Source organism: Euwallacea fornicatus, chromosome 26 (assembly GCF_040115645.1).
Source record: "Euwallacea fornicatus isolate EFF26 chromosome 26, ASM4011564v1, whole genome shotgun sequence".
NCBI lineage: Eukaryota > Metazoa > Arthropoda > Insecta > Coleoptera > Curculionidae > Euwallacea > Euwallacea fornicatus.
The window spans coordinates 1,120,428-1,128,384 of NC_089566.1; the positions used below are offsets into that span (position 1 = coordinate 1,120,428).

The 7,957-nt window shown below is 36.6% G+C and overlaps 1 pseudogene; it reads left to right on the forward strand.

The window, feature by feature from the left end:
* The first annotated feature begins 4,270 nt into the window (after nt 1–4,270).
* LOC136347029 (histone-lysine N-methyltransferase SETMAR-like) lies at nt 4,271–7,042 on the forward strand (annotated as a pseudogene).
* The last annotated feature ends 915 nt before the right edge of the window (nt 7,043–7,957 follow it).

Below are 7,957 nucleotides of genomic sequence, written 5' to 3' on the forward strand. Positions count from 1 at the left end.
AAATAAAAATTCAAGTTTCTCACGGCACAGCATCAAATTACCAATAAACTTGGTTCACATTACTGTAACCGTTAATAATTACAACTAAAGCCGACTGCAACTTTAAAGTTTTCGTTCGATATTCTGTTCTATTGCACATTTAAATCACACTTTGATTGCACCTAAATGCTATCAGATGTGCCCAGCTTGACATGGTCGCCCCCAGCTGTTTCCATCCCTCTCATTAGAAGTGCGTTAACAATAGTCGAAAATAAGAACCAATCTGTCACAATTCTCGATTCGATGCTCATTAAAACTGACAAAAACAAGTTTGTCGAGCGCTCTGATGATATTGTATGCTGGTTCTCTAAATTACGTAGGCATGTAACAAAACGAATGACGTAAAAGCTCCGGCCCCAAGATAAGAAATTCAATTTTCTATCGGCAAAATTCGCATTAAGACAGGAAAACGTAAATTTGAATATTGAGCACACAAAGTATATGTATGATGATGGGATGGGAGACTGGCTATATATGTATGTGGAATGTCGCATCTCAGTTGCTTTAGGGGATGTAGATGTACGACGAAATTCCTATACGAAATTGGAAGGAGAATGTCGGCTGGTGTAAATGCTATGTATGGCATATATTAGGAGGAAACTAGAATTAATGTAATGGATAAGCTTCAATTGCTAAAGGCTCTTAAATCAGGCTTGACGACGCTTGAAAACAATGTAGTTGAAAAAACGTGAAAGCCAATTTAGTATTCTGCGAATGGTGCAAAAAACTTCAGAAAGGGACGGCACAACTACTAAATATTTATACAATGCATTCTGCTAAAAGAATTTTCCCTTAAACTTTACTTTAAGCAAATGCTCAAAGTATTCGGGGCAACTTGTGGAGTATGTATAGCATCCTTAATAGCAGTTTTGCAAGAGACGACAATGCAAACTAGTCGAAACCAAATATACTCTGTCCAAGCCGGAAAATCGAATAGGTGTGAAACAGGCTAAGACACAGTTGTACACTTTAGTTTTTAACTCCACCTGCAGTCGAACTGGAGTTTTTGACTGAAAGACAATGGATATATGGAAAATTTAAGACTTAATCCCCAGGTCGAGTTCAATACGAAATTATGCAACTCGGCTTTAAGGCCAGCCTGAAAGTGGAACGAAACAAGTCATCTGTTTAAAATCGGAATAAATGTAATTTAATACACTTCTGTAAAATGATATGCGCATTTTCAAATTGGAAGGGCATAGTCATATGCGTGATGTAGATGGGTAACACTTGTTCTTATTATGCAGTCCCCCTTTTATCGAACTTCGATTTCATCCCCATCGTGAACCACTTTTACCAATTATGAGTACATTCCAATCTAATACCGCTATTAAACGGAATCAGTAATTATTTAATTGTTTTTTGGAGAAAACTTTCTTGTAGAATTTGCGTTCTTTTTGAGAAAAAGAAATGCATATTGTCGGATTCTGGCAGTGATCAAACCACTTTAAGCATTAGCATTTCACTTCGGTTGGTCCTTCTCATTTCTTTTTTACATTAATTTCCATGAAAATGATCTTTATTAGCTCGCTAGGTAAATAATGAACCACCACATTTCGTTATTAATTTGTTTTAGAAACGAGGGAAAAAAGGTACTGTACAATCATCCAATACAGTAACAATGGTGTCTTTGAAAGTTAGTGCTGACAAACACAATTTTAATTCGTCAGTTCCGATTCCACTTCCGGCCTTGCCTGTATCCGATTTACTCTAATCTAATTCACAAAATCTTTTGATAGTCACATCTAATTTCAGCTGCAGTTTTAAACAAAATACAGTACTGCTGATTCACAGCAAACTGAAGAATCTGTAAACCTCGCACACTCTCTTCGAAAGCGTCTAAAAGATACCTCCAACTGCCTGAAGAGGTAGTCACCATAGAAGGAGAGCTCTCAATAGCATTCGAATACGAAGTACCCAAAACCCTTTTATTTTGATTATGATCTTCGAGAGTTCTCATTCTAACATGAACTAACCTGAACTAATTAATTGAATGGAATTTATTAAATACAGGGTGTTTCAGAATAGTACGTCATTAATTTAAGGGGTGATTCTATGAGTGATTTTGAGAAAAGAGGTTTATATGAACCAAGGTCCGTTTTCGCTTTCTGTCTAAAATACAGGGTATTAAAATTTACTATATTTTTTTGTTTGTTTTTTTTTTTTAATAAGTCCGGACCTGCATTACTTGGTGGGCGTCAGTTAGGTGTAGAAACACATTTTTTAAGAGAAAAACGAATTTTTTATTGCAAGCAGTGACGCCCCCAAGGCCATGACTCTGATTATTTTTCGTGAAAAATGTTTTTCAAAAAAAAAAAAAAAAAAAATAGCAAATTTTAATACCCCGTATATCAGACAGGAAACGAAAACGGACCTAGGATCGTATAAACTTTTTTTCTCAAAATTGCTCATGGGGATCACTCCTTGAATTTATGACATACTATTCTGAAACTCCCTGTATATCTTCAAGAAAGGAAATAAGATACTGAAATTTTTCTCGGAAATTAAATTGTAAACAAGGGATATAAAAACATCGAAGAATTTAGGCTATTTTCGAAAATTCCTATTCAATTTCGAAACTATAAATTTAGGTAATCTGACTTCCACTGACGAATTTCAATTTAAAAGGAGACACGGAATTAGTTCGACGAGCAACTTGAAATAAGGGAGGATAAATTGTTTCGCTGTTGTAACACAGGAAATCGACATCGCGTCTAAATTCATCTTCTTTTGCGAAATCTTCATCAGATCGAATATCAGAAGTAACGTCATGGTGCAACTGTTTAAATTCAGTGTAATTTCCTTCCAGAGCTTCATAAATGACTTCAGAATATTACTTTGTCGACATATCGACCTTTGCCTTAACTACTAATTGATAAGCTGCTGTGAGGCGGCTAATGGATATCTTTTATTGGTGAGTTCTTGCAACTTACTCATTTTCAACTTGAGTGATTAAAATGAAAGCATAGTCTCAAGTTTAAAATACAACAGTTTTAAATAAATGAATATTTCAACGAAAAAATGAAAGTCTATATTTTCAATAAATTCGATAAGTATATAGTCCAATTGTGCAAGCTCAATAATAAGATATGTATCCAATCTATATAGGTAATATAAATAAAGCTTGTTGAAATAATCTATAGACATTTGGGAAAATGAGTGCAAATATACAGGGTGTCCAACGAATATGGGCCACTATCCGTATCTCGGAAACTATGACTGGGAAAAACTTGAAACTTGAACATCATAGTAAAGTGGAGGTGATCTATTGATTGAAAATATTTTTTATGAAAATACCACTTCCGGTTACACCGCAAATGAATGTCAACTCGCTTATTTTAAATGGAACATCCTATATATTATAACAAATTTCGATTCTGTGGATCATCATGAATATTTTTCGTATATAGTGTTGTGTACCTAATTTTTACGGTTTTCAGGATATTCATAATTTTCCAAAAAAAATTTGAGTTTCAGCCATGAATACTTTTTCTAATGATTCGAAAATGGCTAAGTATTTTGTAACGTCTAGAGGTACTAGGTGGCGCTGCTCGCCAGAATTTAAGTATGGCGGCACTCGTAAATTATTCAAACGAAGATTAACTCAATATGTTTATTATTTACGGTGAACGTAACAAAGTATTAACCAGAACGTGTCATACATTTGGTATTTGATATCCAGAAACACCGAAGCCACCACGAAAAATCCTCAAACGCACAATAGATCATTTTAAAACAAGCGGATCTGTCAAAGCATCTTACAGAAGAAAGGAGTCTATTTTGTCGATTGTTGCGCCACCTAGTAACTCTAGAAGTTATTTAAAATAAATTGTTAAGTTCTGAACATTGAAAAGTATTTTTTTTAATAAAATGAGAACGGTTAGATTCAGATATAGACAAATGAATTGAAATTGTACTTATTTTTGGTGTTAAATATGTATTCGTTGAGAAAATGGGGGGGTTCCTATTTTTAAAAAAAATTGAGTTTTTTACACTTCTTGAACGATAACTTTGAATACCCTGTATGAAAAAAATTGGTTTAACTCACCGATCCGAGGAATGTAAAGCATTTTGTACAATAGCGTAGAATTTCATTGCAAAATACTTAGCCATTTTTCAATTAATAGAAAATACATTCATGGCTGAAAATCTAATTTTATTTGGAAAATTCTAAATATCTCGAAAACCGTCAAAATTAGGTATAGAACGCTATACGCGAAAAACATTCATAATGTTTTACAGAATCGAAATTTGTTATAATATACTGAGTGTTCCATTTAAAATAAGCGAATTGGCATTAACTGCCGGTATAACCGGAAATGGTATTTTCATGAAAATATTTTTAATCAACAGATCACCTCCACTTTAGTATGATGTCCAAGTTTCAAGTTTTTCCCAGTCATAGTTTCCAAGATACGGATAGCGGCCCATATTTATTAGACACCCTGTATAATACCTCAACAAAATTTTCAAGACCAAAACACATCTAAAACCTCTTTAATTTCGAGCTGTTCGGCCATCTGTGCTCTGATATGAAAGTCTTCAATGGAACACTCTGTGTGGGAAATTAGTGTTATTTGCTGTGGTGGAAATCGCTCTTAAAATTTATGCATTAAACCCCGAAATTCCCCGCGTTTTCAAGAATAATTTTCAAGTTCCCCTTCTGCTCACTGCTTTGTAAAGCGGGAATGTGGAACTACGTCAATCGGTCACAACAATCCTAATCACCTCCCTTACTTCATAACAATAAAATATAATTCGAACCCAGTTAACAACATACAAAACGTTGTTGCAATGAAATGAAAAAACTGTCACAGTCAATAGGCTTTATTCCGTGTTTTTATTGCCTAATATCGGGGTGTCAAATTGGCAGAATCGTTTGGGCGTGGTTCTCCGAGTAAATATTTACTATAGGGCCGACCCTTTGCTCTAAAGCCACGTGCAAGTTAAGTGTTGAAGTGTGCCTGGAGTACTTCAACTGTGAATACACTCGTTAATTAGCGTCATTCATTTGAGTGTGGGGTGTTGGTTGATTTTGTATTATCCAATTGGTTCCTGTTTTATTTTTTCAATTGGTTGAAATAAAAGAACTAGAAACATATTACGTATTTGTTTCAACAAGCCAATAACTGCAAGTTTATTGCTACAGCATTGCGAATGAAGGCTTAGACTAAACGCATTTTTTGCCGATTAAAGCAATTAAATGGGTTTCTTGGTGTGATTTTTAAATATTTCGATAGAAACGATCTGGTATTACATGTCCCAGTCACCCTGCATGCAAGATGATAGTTGGAAATTTTCAAATGACTTTATTTTAGGAACGGAACCAGATATCAGATATCATATACGTAAATTAGAACTGATTAGTCTATATCATATTTCAACAAATAAAATGTCGTTCGGATTCTTCCACGTTATTACAGAAATATTAAGTTGGTAGAAAAATAATTTCGTTTTTGTATTTTCGATTTTTACAGCGTGATATTGGAGAAACTTCTTTGATACATACGGCCATGCTGTATATCATTTAAAAACGTTGACTTTTTTCTACATTTTAATAATAAACAGTGTGTATGCGGTGCCCCTTTACAGTTTAGTTGGAAAACTTTAGTCAAGATGGAAAAGAAGCAAATTCGGACGATACTAAAACAACGGAAACGGCTCAAAAAATTGATGATGCTTTTGGTCTTGATACTATTGATGAACGGCTGGCACAACTTTGGTTTAAGAAGTTTCATAGTGGAAATGAAAACCTCGAAGATCAAAACGATCGTGGACGTCTATCGGTAATTGACAATGACCAGTTGATGGCCCTAGTCGAAACAAATCCCCGTACAACTATTAGAGAGCTTGCGGAAGAATTAGGCATAACTCATCCAATAGTTCTAGACCATCTGCAACAGCTTGGAAGAACAAAAAAGCTCGACAAATTGGTCCCGCACGAACTGAACGAAAAGCAAAGAAATCGTCGTTTCGAAGTGTCGTCAGCACCCATTTTATGCAACATAAATGACCCGTTTCTTGACCGTATTGTGACGAAAAATGGATCTTCTATGACAACCGCCGACGTTCAGCTCAACGGTCGGACCACGATCGAACTTCACAGCACCTCCCGAAACCACATTTGCACCAAAGAAAGGTCATGGTACGTGTGTGGTGGTCAACACTCGGTCTGATCCATCATCGCTTCCTAAATCCAGGCAAAGCCATCACAGCAGAGAGATATTGTCAGCAAATTGATGACATGCATCGGAGACTACAGCGTGTCTCCCCGGAAGTGGTCTACAGAAACGGCCCAATCGTTCTTCATGACAACGCTCAGTCACATGTCGCGCAATCGACACTACAGAAATTGAATGCCCTTTGCTATGAAACTTTGCCCCATCCGCCATACTCTCCAGACCTCTCACCTACCGATTACCATTTTTTCAAGCACCTCGACCACTTCCTACGCGACAAATGCTTTAAAAACCAAGAGGATGCCAAAAACGCCTTCAACGACTTCATCACCTTTCGGACTTCGGAATTCTATGCTCCCGACATGAATAAACTTGTTTAACGTTGGCAAAAGCGTATTATAGGTTGAGTAGCGTTGGTTTAAAGTTAAGGATTATTTTTCTACCAACCTAATAGTTAGAGAAGGATTTTCTATCTGTCTTCGGTTCCTCAATGATAGCCGTTGTAACTTTTTGCAGTTGGCCGCCCTGTATACGACCAACCGCTATACGGTAAGTGAATACGAGGTACAATGTTAAGCAAATGGAAATAGTACCCTGTTGCTCCGAGAAAAGAGGTTTCATTTAAGTTTTCAATGTTTTTTTTACAGTGAGAAAACACCTGAGAGTTAAGAAGAAAGTCACTGAGAATCTAATCGAACAGTGCAAAGTCGTTTTTTCTCCTTTTTTGGCGAATCTAAGAAAACGAATTAGGTATTAGGATACTTGGTTTTTGCAAATTGCAATGTTTTTATCAAAGAAATATGGAAGTTGGCGGCATGTTTTGAGTAAATATACACTGACTTTGAAAAAAAACCGCAACACCAAGAAGAACACATCGTATACGTTTGAAATTCTGGCATTACGTTGGGTCGGGTAATAGATAAAAACGATCAAAACATCAAAAGAAAATTATTGTGAATAAGTGAAAAAATTTAATAATAATTTAATAATGGGTGGTATCTTCTCTTAAATAAATACATTCCTGTAAGCGACGTGGCATGCTTAAAATTAAATTGTCAATATCTTCCTGTGGTGTTGTATCCCAGGCAATCTGCACCTGCTCGCGGAGTTCATCTATGGTCTCTGGAGGGCGAGCTAAACGTTGAAGTCTCCGACCCATTATATCCCATACATGCTCTATTGGGGACAAATCTGGAGACCGAGCTGGCCAAGGCAAAGTATCCAAATTTTCAGCTTCCAAATACCTCAAAGTATCGTTGGCTACATGTGGTCGCGCATTATCCTGTTGAAATGTGCTTCCAGGATGGTCGTGCATGTATGGTACAAGAACCGGTTCTAAGACACTATTAATGTACCTCAGAGCATTTAATCTATCATAAATGAAAACAAGAGGAGACCGACTACCATACTGGATGGCACCACAAATCACGACACCTGGTGTTAAACCAGAATGACGCCTTTCCAAAAAGTCCAAATTTAATCGCTCTCCTCTGCGCCTTCTAACACGTAGCCGTCCATCAGATCGCCAGAAACAATATCGGCTCTCATCACTGGACACGATTCTTCTCCACTCATCCACCCATTGCAGTCTCAGACGACACCACTCCAGTCGGGCCACCCTGTGGTTTCGTGATAATGGAAGCCGACACATAGGACGATATGAATTTAGCCCAAAACTTCGAATTCTGCGATACATGGTACTAAGGGAGGCCCTTCGATTTAGAGTGGCTACCCAGTTA